This window comes from Excalfactoria chinensis, chromosome 6 (genome assembly GCF_039878825.1).
Source record: "Excalfactoria chinensis isolate bCotChi1 chromosome 6, bCotChi1.hap2, whole genome shotgun sequence".
In the NCBI taxonomy this organism is placed as follows: domain Eukaryota; kingdom Metazoa; phylum Chordata; class Aves; order Galliformes; family Phasianidae; genus Excalfactoria; species Excalfactoria chinensis.
The window spans coordinates 14,331,110-14,346,038 of NC_092830.1; the positions used below are offsets into that span (position 1 = coordinate 14,331,110).

The following is a 14,929-nucleotide window of genomic DNA, read 5'->3' on the forward strand; positions in this document are numbered from 1 at the left end:
TGTTAAATCAAGTTATACAGTAATAGCTCTACACAGCTCTTGGTGCTTAACCACATCAAACAGTTAAAATAAATAAGCTGAATTATTACTTCATGGTGCCATTGCTTTAACAACTTCCAACCATGGCTACGCAGTACAAATGGCAGAGAAAGCTTTTAGAAAACCAATGATTGTTTTCCTCCAGATATGTCCTTCCATATGAAATGAAGTTCTTGGCAATGATGGCTGGAAGTTGTTCTTAAGCTGTAAATATATATTTTAAAAGCACTTTCTATTTTTAAAATTAACTTGAAATAGTATAGTATAAGGATCATATTGTCTAAGGTTTGTGCATACTCTACAGAAGAAATCATTTTATTCTTGCTGTGTAGAGTTCCATATTGTTACAGCTGCAGTATGTATGCTAATAGTATGTGATTGTTTTTAGACTTGCCCTTTTTTGTGGAAGATTTTATTACGTATAAACAACTTATACAGTGCAGAAACATTTTATTATTTGAAAGAGAGCGTGCAAACATGAAACTGGGAGACGTCAATACGTGTGTCACTATTGAGGAGTTACGAGTTTTGTTCTTTTAAAGGCAGCATTTGTTACGATTTCTTTGAGCAATAAGTGCATAAGTCTCATTCATTTGGAACATTATAAGTTAAGGTGACAGCCAAATGTTCCTAAGACCTCAGGGGTAGAATTGTTTTGGGATAAGAAATACCCCCTAGAGTTGCCTTATTCTATTCTGAAAAAATATGTATATTAATTTGAGGAAAACATAAAGGATGTGTTGAAAAAGAATAACATTTCTAATATTTAACAGCTAATTTTTCATTGAGAAAACCCATCTGTGATGTTCACCAGCTGAGTTCGGGTTTTTTACAGAAATGTTTTGTAAATTTTTAAGTGATTTATACATTTTGAGTAGAAAAGGTCGTATTCCAAGCATACAAATTTTGTTTTCCGGTTCTCTTGGAAAAGTGTCGTACCGTGAAATGAGTATTTGCCAAACCAGAGAGAAAACAGGCACTCCATTGCTTTTAAATGCTGTAGCATCCCACTCTTCTTTCTGATTCTCCTCTCCTATGTATTTCCTTTTAAAACTTATTTATTTAAACCAATTACCAAATGGCAATGTTAGCTAAGGACTGACCTCATCCTGCAACTTCCTCCGTGAGAACAGTTCCACGTAGCCGTACCTGCCAGTCCGAGCGAGGAGCGCTGCCCAAGCCAGGCCTCCTCTCCTGGCTGAGAGCTGCAGGATCAGGGCCCAGAGACAAAGCTGTACCTAAAGTCTGCCTCAGAGTCCTCCCAGCTGGGTAACCCATGGGCATAACGAGGTTAGAGTTCTCCAGTGTATACCAATAATATACTTGATGTTATTATACTGTAGTGGTGCTGTAACAGAGGAACATGAATTTTCTAGGTCTCCTATATTTAAAATCTAGACAAGGTGCTTTTTCCTTGAAAAGTTGAACTGTAAATGCAATGTTTACAGTTTTGGTACGAAATGTACTTAAATAGTATTTTTCACATATAGTGCCAGTCAGGACCTTGGTGCTACAGATACTTAAATACGGCTGTAGATCATTGAGACTGTTCTCCTGTGTAAGTGCATACACACGTAGTGTTTGCAGGAGCAAGGTCTGAAGTAGCAATCACTATATAATGACCTGGGGTTCAATTGCACAGACTCCTGTAGAAGTCAGCAGCGATGCTGATGGCAGGAGACGGCTGAATTGAACCCGTTCTTTGTATCTTAAGTAAAATTTGTAAAAACCGGGTATGCTGCAAATCTTAGTTCAAAGCTTAATATTAGTTCAAATAGAGGATATGAAGGGATTGTAAATAATAATAAAACAAAGACAATATTACACCACCGTTTTGTACCAGCAGTTTTATGCTTCTTGACTACGTAATATACAGTATACATCAAATCATTATGGTATTTTGTGTGCCTTAGATTTCCATTTTGAAACTCGTCTATTTTTGGTGAGCCTAAGACTAGTAAGAACTCCAGCTGTCCATACAGGAAGTAGTACTGTATGTTCTGTAGCTATTCCATTCCTGTATTTGCTATCTGGAAACCATTGTCCCAAGACCATGAGCAATCGTGTACAGGAAATACTAGTTGATCGGTTTCACTGCTAGTGCTGATGGCTTTAGTTTGTGTAATGCAAATTGAAAATACCATTCAGCACTCTTAAATGAGTATAACTTTTCTACACAAAACAATGTTATAGAGCCATCTACTTACCGCTAGAAATGTTCCGATTGTTAAAGTGGATCAGTTTCACTTGAATCGCCCCCTATAGGTGTCCGGGTTTAACTTATGTATTGATAGAAACTCCAAGATGAAAATGTTCCATTTAAAAACCAGCAGCTTCCCTCAAAGAAGTGAGACGTGAAAGGTAGATCTGAAAGGATACCTCCAAACACAGCTTGTGGCAAGTCACTGCTCTAGTGACGGCACCAGTGGGATTTCAGCAAGTTCAGGTCTACCTTATTGAAAATGGCAGTTTTGAGAGAAAAGTATATCTTAACACAATAGTAATGCTATTAACTGATAGGTGCTAAAACTCAGAGTTTCTACTTATTAAGATTACTTATATGAGAAATATATATCATCTGTACAATAGGTGCTCTTTCCTCGATTGTCTATAACGTAACTACTTTCTCAGTGTGTATCTAACAGGCAGGTTAGCTGGCCACTTCTGTTTCCTGCTGTGGCACATAGCAGGTTGTGATTTAAGAAGTTAGTATTTTCTATTGCTGTACTGCGGTGTGAAAAATACAACCATTTACTGTTTTTACAACTGTGTGCTATTTATTGTAACATTTCAGAATATTTATCAGCCTCGTATACAAATTATGGGTTTCGGCTTTTTTTTTTTGAGTAAGGTTATCATTTTTATAACAGTAATTGTCTGTTAAGATTAGTAAATCTGTGGGTGCTTTCCTTCACAGCCCACATTGCCGCTTGCAATTTGCTCTTACCCCGTAAAGTCCTTCCAGGATGGCCAGATCCAAAACTGGATCCAAAGTTAACGTAGATGACTAGGCCAGGCCCACGGATTGTACTTGGCTTCTAACAGCTGCCACTGTTCCTGGTGGGGAAAAAAAAAACCAAATGGATTCAGGTATGGGGGGCTGGGGGGCTGGGTTGCCTTTGGATCCTCTTTCACAGTTCTCTAGCAACAACAGTTGAGACCCAATGTGGAACACCTTTGGTTTTCTGGGAGAGATGTCTGGCATCCCTTTCCCCATTGGGTCCAGCACCGCCGCCCCACCTCCACTGAGAAGGAGTGAGGAAAGAGCAGTGCTTCCTGCAGGAGCCACTTCTGTGCGAGACACTGAGTCCCTCCTGGGTCACTGCAGTCATGCCCGACTAACACTGAACTGAACCCATAGGGGTTCTCCATGTTACTGTTTGTAACATGCCATCCGGAAAGCAGCAAAAAATACAAATATTTTAGTCTCAAGATCCAAAAAGCTGTGTAAGAACATACAGATATTAGTGACCTTCTGGCTGTAGCAGTTGTATGCAGTTTTACTTTTTTTTTCTTGCAAGGACTTTCTAAGCTAACTCTTCTACTTAGGAATAACTGCTGTTAGAAGTCCTTATCTTACCTACGGCAGTACTTCTCTATACTTAGAACAGGAAATAACTGTAGTATCTTAAGTAACATCTTATGGTAAGCATGGGTAAATTACAACTTTGTTAGTACTAAAGGTAATCTGTAACATACAACTGTTTGGGGTTGTTTTGGTTTTGTTTGAAAATACCTTTATAATATCATGGCAGTATTACACTACATTTGGTGGGTTAAATTTGGGTCTTGTTTGGGTCATTGCTGCAGCCCTGTTGACTGCAACGTGGTCATTTATCAAGCTTTCATGCAATTTTCATATTTAACTGGATGGATATGGGTGCAGTTGACCAAAGTGTGTGCCAGCTCAGACCCTTGCAACACTTCCACAATGAATAGCTCTTGCAAGGGCGGATGCAGAGAGATTTGGAATCAATGTTCGTCCTGCTAAATGCAGAGGTTACGTTGTTTGTAGCACCAGAAGTAATTCCTGGTCTGTAGAGATGGTACCTGCACCTTGAGTTTCACACATGCGAGCAGATCTCTTTCAGACCTGTTTTGGGCTTATGTTCTTGTCATCTTAGGCTTTTCTTATTTCATAGTTTATCCAAATTTTAATTGAAACACGCTTAATAAAACTGCATCTTCATGGTTTTATATTTAAGACCTACGGTTCGATCTTGTTCTTTAATTTCCTATGAAATTCTTCTCTTTGAAATCAGCTCATTTTATCAAGCAGTCATCAGCTTTATAATCTTTTCTTGAAACTATACATATGATTACTCCTCTTCTACCTTCTTCCCCCCCACCCCACTGAAATACTCTAACTTAGGCTATCAGGAAGAAATAACCACACTCTCGCATATACAGAAACCAAAATTGCATGTCTGCTTCTCACTTGCTGTATGTGACTGCAGTTGTATTCATGCAGTGTTAAGTGAACTCTCCTTCAGGTCCATTGTGGTTATTCAAGTTCAAAGTGAGTTCTTTGTGATGCATCTTCCATAAAATTGTTGGTGCTTTATTTCTTGTGTGTGAAAAATGTCCGCCCAACTGTGCCCTGTGATCTCCTCTCCCAAGTAATTTAGAGATAAAGAACACTCCAATCACGTATGGAAATACTGTCTGGCTTTAATTTTTTCAGGCCGTCTGACTTTCAGGAGAAAGTGAGAAGGAATCTCTTACTGGGAAAAAAAACCAAACCAACAGCTGCAGAGAAAGTTTGCATTGATTGTGGTGACACCACGGTGCTGCACTGCAATCTTTGCACTGCAGCATTGCTTCTAACCAGTAAGAGGACGTGTCAGCGTGTCCCACAGCTGTGGATACATTCATCTGCTCCCACAGTTCTTCTGGGAACAGTAATTGTTGCTTTGTTCTCTGCCTAAGTATATTGGTTTGTTTAAGGAACAATAGAAGAAAGCAAAAAGCAAAGAGTACAGGGAGAGTGTTGGTCAGTGTGTGTAGACAGTCATAGGCAAATAGTAGTGGGTACAGTACTTCTGAAACAGCCTTCTCTGTTCGCATGGTGTGGTTGCTAGGGTACTTCTTTACACTGACCCTTGTCTTGGTACCTCTAATTTTAAATACAGAAGCTTTTTAAAGTCCATGTTATGTTTATATCTGTCTTTAACATGAAACAGAGAGGCTGCTTAGTGGGACAGTACACAAATTGGTTTTGGTGTCTTCTTCCGTGATCTGATCCTTTGTCAGCTTTCACAAGTTGTCCACGTGGTGCTTCAGTTTGTTGCTGCAGAATGTAGAGATTTACATTTGAGGTTTTCTCAGAGACCAAGGATTTCTAATGGTAATGTCTACTCAGGCGCCAGTAAACATAGAGGTCACTTTTTTCTTCTAAGCTCTTTGAAAATTGATTTAATGTGTATTTTATCATTGTCCTATTGAAACACTTTTAGTCATGTCCGAAGCTAATTTTTTTTTTCCTTAACACTTTATGTACCTGCTTGCTAAATTCAGACAGTTCTCATGGTAATGCTGTGTTATCTCCTTGAGGAGCACTTCATGTGATCAGTGTTGATGGGTAGGCACCACCATCTGCCCTGTACAGACAGCACCAAGTACCAGAGGCAGCTTTCTCATCCCACGGTCTCTTTATGGATCCTCTGTTGTGGTGAGCTGTCGGCCCTAGGTGATGTTATAACCAGCTGCCGAAAGCTGTAAGTGCTTCCAGCTGCTCCAGCAGTCCTTGCTATCACTCTGCAGATCTGCTTCAGTACTCAGCAGCAGGACTGCAGATGTCAGCCTGCTCACGCATCCTCCCCCACCTGCTACTGCTTTGTATGTTAATCATCCAGCCTTCGTCTCAGGAATATCATAAGAATTTATTGTTCTTGTGACCGTTCCAAACTCTGTTTTCTTCATTCATCTTTTATTCTGCATAAGGCAGATCTATTTTTTTTAAACTCATGTTCTGTCATAGAAATCCAGAATATTTCAGTTGGATGCTTTTTCATTCCAAGAACGAAGGACATTTCAGACTCTTTCACCCATCAGTGTTTTCTTGCTTTTTACATATTTTTCCAGCTAACCCCAGATCCCTTGCAGTAGCTGTCACACTGTTGTTAGGAATGCATGTAGCTAAACAAAAGTCCCTTTGCTCGCAGCCCTCACATTCCAGAGTGGAAGATTTTTCCTCCTGTTGCTAGCACCTCTTTGGAGTGAGCCCTCTTCTCTTCCAAGTTACCAGCTCTGCCCAGGCCTTCACTCAAGGTCTGGCAGACCTTGCACCATCATAAAAGTATTACTTTACATCTTGCAGCTACGTTCTTGTGCAGAGGTTAGTTACCATCCTTGTGAGAATCCCTCATATGGTGCAAGTGGCACAACTTAACTGCCAGCACTGCTTGGAAAGAAGGACTCCAACAGCGGATGATTTTTTTGTACTTGCTCTGTAACAGCAGTTGGAACTGATTGAGCTTGAGCAGAAAATAATTACATACTAACTGCCTTTTATAAAAGGGCTATAGGGGTGTTGACGTTGCCTTTCTGAGACGCAAAGGCTTTAGGATTCTTTTACCAACCCAGTTCATCCCACCGGTGTTTTTATGCTTCTCCACCTCTTCACCATGTATGTGTGATTTCAGCTTGTAAAGATGTGAGATGCTTCTCAATGCCCTTTCCTGAATTCTTGTAAAACAGCATCTTTTCTGTTTCCTACTGGACCATTATATATGTTGCTTTTCATGGACAGTTCGATGTAAATGCTAGAATCTTCCAGCAGTGTACTTGCAGGGAATGCAAGATTAGGGTGCTCAATGATTGACACGAAGGTGGCTTGTTCTGTGTGGTGTAACAACACTTTTTTTAACACTTTGCACACCCTACCAGCATAAAACGAGAGGACAAAGTGCAGGTCTGAAAATCCTCCTCCTGTAGGTTTGGAGGGATTTGTCAGCTAACATACAGAGTTACTGGTTTCAGCAGCTGGACTGAATTCCAAAGAAGTGCTGCAGCAGAGGTGTGAAGGAACAACGAGTTTGATGGTCAGTGTTGCAGTTGTTGCCACGGAACATTTTAATGCTGTTGTGGGAAGTTTTGTGATCTTATCAATATTTTACATGTACGTCTGTAGTTCTGTTACTTTGTAATGGAAAAGGGTCTAGGGTTTGGGAATCTTCTTAAAATTAGGAATGAAGGCCCTAATTCTCCCTTATACCGCTGTCCTTTGCACCATGTTAGAAGGACAGAGAGGCCGTAAATGGGTGCCCACTGAGCTTACAGTACCCTGTTATACTAATGACCTTTTAACCGTGATCATTATAAATTGAATCTTACCCACAGATGTGTACAACCATGGGAAATCAATGTCATGATAGCCCTATTTTGTGCATACTGGCCAGTAACATCCAGATTGTTCTCAGCATAGAAATACAGGTTGAAAAGAAATTTCTCCGGCCTGTTTTGTAATGAATACCTAACAATCTGTTTATACTGGCTGTGTTATTTCCCAACCTTGTCTACAAAGAGAATATGGTAGAAGATTTGTACCTCAAAACAACGACCTGGCCAGAGATCTCTCAGAACTGTCGACAGGACTATTTCTAAGCTTGGGTAGTGTTTCTTAAAATGCTTCCTCGCCTTTATTGTTATTTGAACCTTTTACACAATTACATAAACGGGGGTAGTGAGAGCGTTCCACACTCCATGCCTTTCTGACTTAGTCCCCAGCAGGGTGTGTGGTGCTGTGTGATATTGCCACGCTGGGATAAGTTTTGAGAGGCAAAACTAAAGCCGACATTTTGTGAGTGCTCACCGTGTGGCACTGAAACTGCTGGCACTGCCCTGCGTGCCTGTGCCACAAAGAGCTTCCCTTGCTGCCAGTGGCAGCGCCATTCCCCATAGCCTTGTGATAAATGTTTCTCTTTCCAAAAGATTTGAAGGAAAAAAAATCGTATATTTTCATTTTGTAATTTCTGAAGTGCAGTGATTCTGCAGAGCTGAACAAAAACAGAGTCGGTGCTAACTTTGTGGGTGCCAGACTGTAATCCATGCCACACGAGAGGCAGTGTCTGAACATCACCACTCTCTTGTCCTGTGAACCAAAAGCAACTGCAAGCAAGAAAAGCAAATACGATATCCCAACCCCACTGAAAGCAAGCCAGTTCTAACCGATGCAAACACTTTGACGCTTTCAGCTCCAACAATTCATCAGTCTAAGGCAATTTGTTCAGTTTAGAAGAGACAGCTCTTCATAATGTGACAGTATTACACCAGGTCATAAATGTTGTTCAAAATCTTCTATCATGAAAGCATTAATTTGTAAGGGCACACTGCACCAAAATGCTACGGCTGGTTAATTCTTCCCCTATTTAAAAAATTAAAAGATTAAACAGTATGCCAAAAAAAAAGAAAAGAAAAAAAAAAAGGATTTTTTGTCTTTCCTTGTCTCCTTTTTCCTCTCTTTCCCTGTTTTTCTTTCTCTCTTTCCTTGGGATGCATTTGATATTTATTTTTCAACTTTGAGGTTTTGGATTATTTCATTTAACAACCTACTGTATTTAGATCTGAAACACAACTTTGATAAAGCAAAAGTACAGGGAGAAAAAAAATCAGAAAGAAAAAGCACTTCACTACGTCAACGAATCGACAGGAAAAAGTGTCAAAATTCCTTCTTTTCTCAACAAATCCCCGGGGCCTGATTCTTTCCTAGTCTAACTGCGCACAGCTTCACCAGTGGTGGAGCTCTGACGAGTTACACTAGCTGAGAAACTGAACCTTCCAATCTTTGCAGACAAGGGAACCCTTACCAGCAGTACTTGAAGACTTGTGAGTTGTGACTGCATGTTACTTGAAAGATCTAATTAAGCTATGTTTTTTGGTGCAAGCAGTTGTTGTACATGATTTCATGTTTATGTAGCAAGATGCATTGAAATGTTGATACTAGTATTGAAACATACATGTAAAAATTGTTGTTGTGGAAATTGTCTGTTCTGTTCTATTTTTCTTGTGTGTCTCATCTGTTTAGAACGTAAACTTTCATTTTTTTATTGTCCTAACTGAATAAGGCTAAATGAATACTGTAATTGAAAATATATTTTAAATCTTGTCATGAGTTTTTAAAAAGACTATTACAAATTGTATCATTCCTGATTACACAGAACTTTGTGGGTGGTTTTAAATAAATTTTATACTTCTATTTTGCACTTAGTCGTCTAATTTTTCTTTCCTGAAGTGTGAAATGTGAACATTCTTGTAAAATGCCTTAAGAGGGGGGAACAAAAGTTGCTTTCCCAATTCAGAACAGGACAAAATCATGCTGAAGTAATTAAGGATTGAAAATTTGCACCATACAACTTAAAGTTAATGCCCTTCTTCATAGTACAGAATATAATGTACACTTATTTGTGTGTATTTATAAGTACCCAAATGTATATGTGCATATATAACGTATAGTTTATTATTTACCATTTAAAACATGTCTGTCACTCAGCTGCCTGTTTCCCTCTGCTGTCTGCCTGCCTTTCCTCGCGTGTCACGCTGTGCTGTCCCTCGCAGGGCCGTACAGCAATAGAAGCTGTCAGAAAATCCCGGAACTGAGAATCTGAAAAGAACAAAACAGTTTGTGATGGTCGTACAAACAGTGTCTCACTATTCTACCTGTCTTATCTGGCAGAGGAAACTTATGGAGATTGTTACTGCAGTGGAACGAGTCCAGTTTTTATTTGCTTAAGCTCGGAGGTTACATTATTTTTTTCTCGAGACACAACAGGCCGTGGCTCTGGACAGCTTTACTATGTAACATTTCAGTGTACAACAATACAAGGGAGAAACTCTGTTTTTAAATCTGAAGGAGAAAAACAACTCGCAGCGTTTGCATTTGCTTCTTTTCCTTTCCAAAGAAATGTAATAGCAAAAACTGCCTGTCAGCACAATAGTCTTCCAGAGAACTGGACTCTCCCAGAAGGCAGAAAAATGCTTCTATCCTCAGGCTCCAGTAAGTCCCTAGCAATGTAAGAGACATTACATTGCACAGCGTGTCTAGTCCCTGGGAACCAAAAGTGGTAATCCAATAGGAAGGCCTTTACCCTGCTATGTAATTTGCTGTGCTTTTAGAGGATAATCATTAATGGGTTTTCATAGCAACAGATCTCCCAAACTGCCCCAATCCTTCTCCAAACAACACTATCAAGCCTTTTCAAGCAGTACACATTCCTTGGTTTGATATTAGAGCCAGTATCCTCATAGCACAGGTGTCTAAGAACGTGCTGGACTTTGAATGGCACTAAAGACTTGGGAGCAGACCCAAGAACAGGGGGAGCAGATGTGGTCGAGGAGCAACATTTTCCAGCTACTTTTCAGGTATTGCCAGCCATTGCATCCTGCCTTGTCCTGGCATTGTTGCCACACAGCTTGTTTCCTGTTAGAGCTAACTTTCTTTGGGTTATAAAGCATATGAACTACAGAGATTTTAAAACAGATTCCACCCATAGCTTGTGGGAACAAAACCAAACCTCGGCTTCTGGTTTTGCACAGCGATGACTCTGACTCCCTTCATCTGAAAAATCCCCCAGGAAAATGAAGCATTCAATTCTGTTCTTCTATGGCAGATTCTAACTCTTTCCTCATAGCAGGAAGCCTTGTTAGGATCCACCTGAGTCACAGCTGCTCTGAATTCCAAAGGGTGAGATCTGTTGGGCCCTTGTAAATGACTCTCTTCATGGAGAGCAAGAGGCTACTTACTCTGTAAGTAGCACAGGTGTGCCACCACTTAACCACCTTCACCGCAGGCTGCAGCTCTTGGGAGAGCTGGCTAGCAGTGTAGTCAAGGGAAAAAATAAAAGCAGGAAGACTTCTCTCTGCTAAGGGCCCAGCAGAAAGCCTTGCAAGTGCTAGAGACCTTGAATGAAAGGTCTACTGCCTGAGCAAACTTGAGTGCAAACCAGAGCCTAAGTGCTCCTCCTTTTCTCCCTCACACTGAAGGAGGTGCTGCTGGGAGCTGGTGCTGCACAGACAAGTTCTGAGCACGTTTGTGAACTGCAGCCTGTGTGGCCCATGGTGAGCTAAACCTCTGAATCTCTGCACTGTGCTGCACCGTGCCTGCCTGTCCTTCACACCAAAGGCCTTTGCCCTGCTGTAGGAGGAAGCTAAATACTGTGGGCAGTGCTGACAGGTGAGTGTTTCTGACTGAAGTGAAATGTTAACAAGTTAAATATCAAGCAAGTGATAAAAGATTTGGCTTTTATAGTTAATATATTGCCTTACTCTTAAAAGACATGGCTACACTTTTGTGAATGAGGTTTCCCCCTTTTGTAATTGTGTGTTTCTCTGGAATTTCAGCACTAACTGCAGTTATCCAAAACAGCTTTCAGAAGTGTCCTTCTAATACATCTTTCCTATCATAGGAACACTGGTTTGTTTTAATTTTGAAGCATTAGATGGGATTGTTCGGAAGAAAAATATTGGGAGAAGATATTTAGTTGCTTATGTAACTGAACGAGCGTTGGTTCAACTGAATGAAAGCCAGCCTCTCATGGACTGTCAAAGCAGCTGCAAACACAGAGCTCTGTGTGGGATCTGAGTGTGGCACTGAAATGGCAACGCAGCCGTCACTGGGCAGCAGTGAGCCGCCTTCCTACCATGGCAGAGAGCTGGCATTGCAGCTGTGCTTCACCCAGACACTGCTGTCAATCTGCTTTCTCCTCTCATTATCTCAGAACAACCCTCTAAGCGGTAAGAGTTTCATTTTCTTATTGCTGCAGAGTCCAATTTTACGTATGGCTTCAGCTCGTGGTATTTATGTAACTGCAGAGGCAGCCAGCAGCTACAGTTTTGGTAACAGCTGTGCTGTGTTGAATAGCACCTCCCCTGCACTGCCACGCTGCAGCAGCTCTGTATAAGGCATTCTTCACTTCTACCTAGCGAGCCCCCTTCTTCCTCCTGCAGAGCTGACAGTTTCCTCAGCAAAAGTATGCTGTAGCTCCCTGCGCCAGGAGTGACGCCAGGCACTGCTGAGACTAAATTATAGCTATTAACACCAACCAGCCTCAATAAAAGGGTGGGATTCTTCTTATTATTATTGTTTTTCATGCCTGGGAAAGGCAGTCATTGCATTTAGCTTCTAAGTGCAGTGTCTAACACCACATGGGAGTTAGAGGTTGTTCTTCCCAGAAACATGCTGCAGATGTGGTAGAAAACCAGCACTGTGCTGGCCTTTCTTGGTACTTTAAAATATTGATCAGCCATTTCTTAACTCAGAATGGTGAATATTCACACCAGGATTCACAGACGAGCCATTCAGAAGTAGTTCTCAATCTAAAAGGTGGACCTGTTACGGACTGTCACCTCCTACTGCTCTGACAACATGAATAAATGAGGGCCAAGAGATAAGATTATCTTTGAGCTCCCTGAAAACATGATTTCTAATCATTTCACTGCCCGTTCCCTTAGGCAGTGAACTTTACCAGTTAAATGCACTGTGTGTGATGATCCCTGTGCTCCTGGGATGTGTGAACTTCAAAACAATTAAAAGTTTTCTTCTTATTTATCTATACCAATCCATATTGCTACAGCACATCTGTAGTAATTCACACAGAAATCTCAACTTCTTTAACTTTGTCCCAATACAACAGACTGTGAAAACCTTTTTCTCCTTGCCTTGGGACTCTTAATAAACAAATGCATGCAGAATGTGATCTGCAATCCAGTAAACCCAGTCAGGTTGATTTACCTTGATGATGTCCCACCCTTGTTTTTGAGGGCTCATGTCAGTTCAGAAACACCTCCGCCAAATCCTTTCTGTAGCAGCACATAACAACTAACAGCAGTGAATAAATCACGTGCTTGGAGAAACATAAAGCTTCGGTGCATGTGAGGTCACAAGGAAAGACTACAGCAGGTGATTCTGTGCAAGAAACCTGCTGGTCTGCTCTAAGGGTTCCAGACTACACTTGACTCCTGCAATTTCAGCACCAAAAAAAGCCATTAACTGAACCTTACTTCTCATCAGTGTAGATTCTTGTTTCATTTCAAATGCAGAACTTCTGCTTTTCCAAGGCTGTCAGGTATAACTTATTTCACAAGGCAATGACAGTTACTGTTTGCAGCTGATACCCAGTCACTCCACTAGATAGAAAAAGCCCCGCAGCAAATGTTTTATTTTGCGGTAAGCTGACGGTACAGTCACAGTAAGGAGATACCTCAGGGGTGCTTTGCAGACAGTAAGGATTTACTTCATGTCATGATTTTTCTGTGGCTTCAACTTCCCACAGATCCAAAGTTGGAGTCATTTGTTTGTTTTACTATTGTCAAATTCGCATTGTCAAATGTCTGCATCTCTAACATGAGTTATAGGACATATTCGTGTGTGTGTGTGTCTTCAGTTGAAGGCGAGATACAAATACAGTGTGGCAAATGTTGATAGACAACAACAGTGCAGGTGTAAAACTTATGCCGTATGCAGAATCAGCACAGTTTCACAGTCCCTGGGCTGATGGGGAAACCCCTGTGTCTCAGAGCAAGCCACACACAAGGGCTTTGAACAACCAGCATGCTCACTAGAGACCTGTGATAACCACATCTAAGTCTGCTCTGGTTACAATGCCAAGATCAGCATGCTTCTGCTTGTGTGTTTATGAGTTTCGGTGCATTGGTTGCTCCTTCTGTACCAGTAAGGCTGCCTGGCTGTTGCTGCCATGGAAGATGTATTTATTTCAGTGATTGTGCTGGGACGTAAAAAGAGGTGCTGGTTCTGAGAGCTCTTTCGGTCATGGATTATTAAGAACTACAACCAGAAAGCTGTTAGTTTCAAACACTTTGCAGTAAGTGTTTCATTTACTACCAAATGAACGTCTGTTCAAAAAGGATATATATGTTTTCATTCCAGAAAACCTTTGGATAGTAAAGAGCATACTCACAACAAGGATGGAGAGCCCAAGGAAATCAAAAGGAGTCACGAGTGTACTCTATAGGGCAACGGCAGCATTTGCCAGCTATGGCTGCAATGTGTATACGTGGAAAGTAGAAAGTACACAAAGTCATGTTCTACTTTAGGTTTTCCTGTGAGCTTCTAAGGTTTTCTCTGAGAGCATCACAAAATGTTAGATTGAAGGGCCCTAGACTCAATGGCTGTAGAGCTACTTGTGACATCCTGATGTTTGCTGACAAATTTCTACCTTCATCATTTTGTCTTTCCATTTATAGCATCAAAGAGATGTCTTTTAGCCTCTAAGTCCTGTTTTTGGGTCACAGAGTACAGATCCTTGGTCAAAGCAACTGCATTTCACTTCTGTGTAAGCTCCAAGGCAGCTCCGCCTTTATGTATTACTGAATACAAAGTGCTGAGAGGAATTGATGCGGCAGTCTCCTTTCTCTCTAGTTACCCTCCTGCAGCTATGTGCTATTAGCGACGTCACTTAGAGACGGATGAGAGCTCAGCGTTGGCCTCACACTACTTACTGCAGTGGCTTCTGACTGCAGATCGCCCCATTGCGGCTCCCCGCGCAGCCTGCTTTCCGCCCCCTCAGGCGCTGCCGTCACCCCGCAGGCGTGAAGCTGCCGTACGCGGCCGTGAGACGCCGTGAGGCAGCGCTCCTTTCTGCAGCTCGCTCAGGCGCTTTGTCTGGGCTTGGAGGCGGCCCACGAGGCAGCCGGGCCGCCGGGACAAGCGTCTGACGGTGCGCTGACACACGCCAGCTGAAAAGGGACAAAGGGAACGAGCCCGTCGCCTCTGTACGCCGCAGGACAGGCGCTGCCCCGACCCGCGGCGGCCCTCCCGCCCGCAAGATGGTGGCCCGCCGAACCCGGCCCGCCTCGGCCAAGATGGCGCCCGACAGCCGCCCGGCTCGCGCCCAACTGGCAACTTGGCCCCGCCTCGAGCCTGCGCGCCGCGCTC

At 41.9% G+C, this 14,929-nt stretch overlaps 1 long non-coding RNA gene across 1 annotated transcript; it reads right to left on the reverse strand.

The window, feature by feature from the left end:
- Positions 1 to 1,591: 1,591 nt before the first annotated feature.
- Positions 1,592 to 14,845, reverse strand: LOC140254308 (uncharacterized). The gene is made up of 3 exons (XR_011904138.1): positions 14,494 to 14,845; positions 9,505 to 9,640; positions 1,592 to 3,096 (listed from the first exon to the last, which is right to left on the reverse strand). It is a non-coding gene; the product is annotated as an uncharacterized lncRNA (long non-coding RNA).
- Between the last annotated feature and the right edge of the window lie 84 nt (positions 14,846 to 14,929).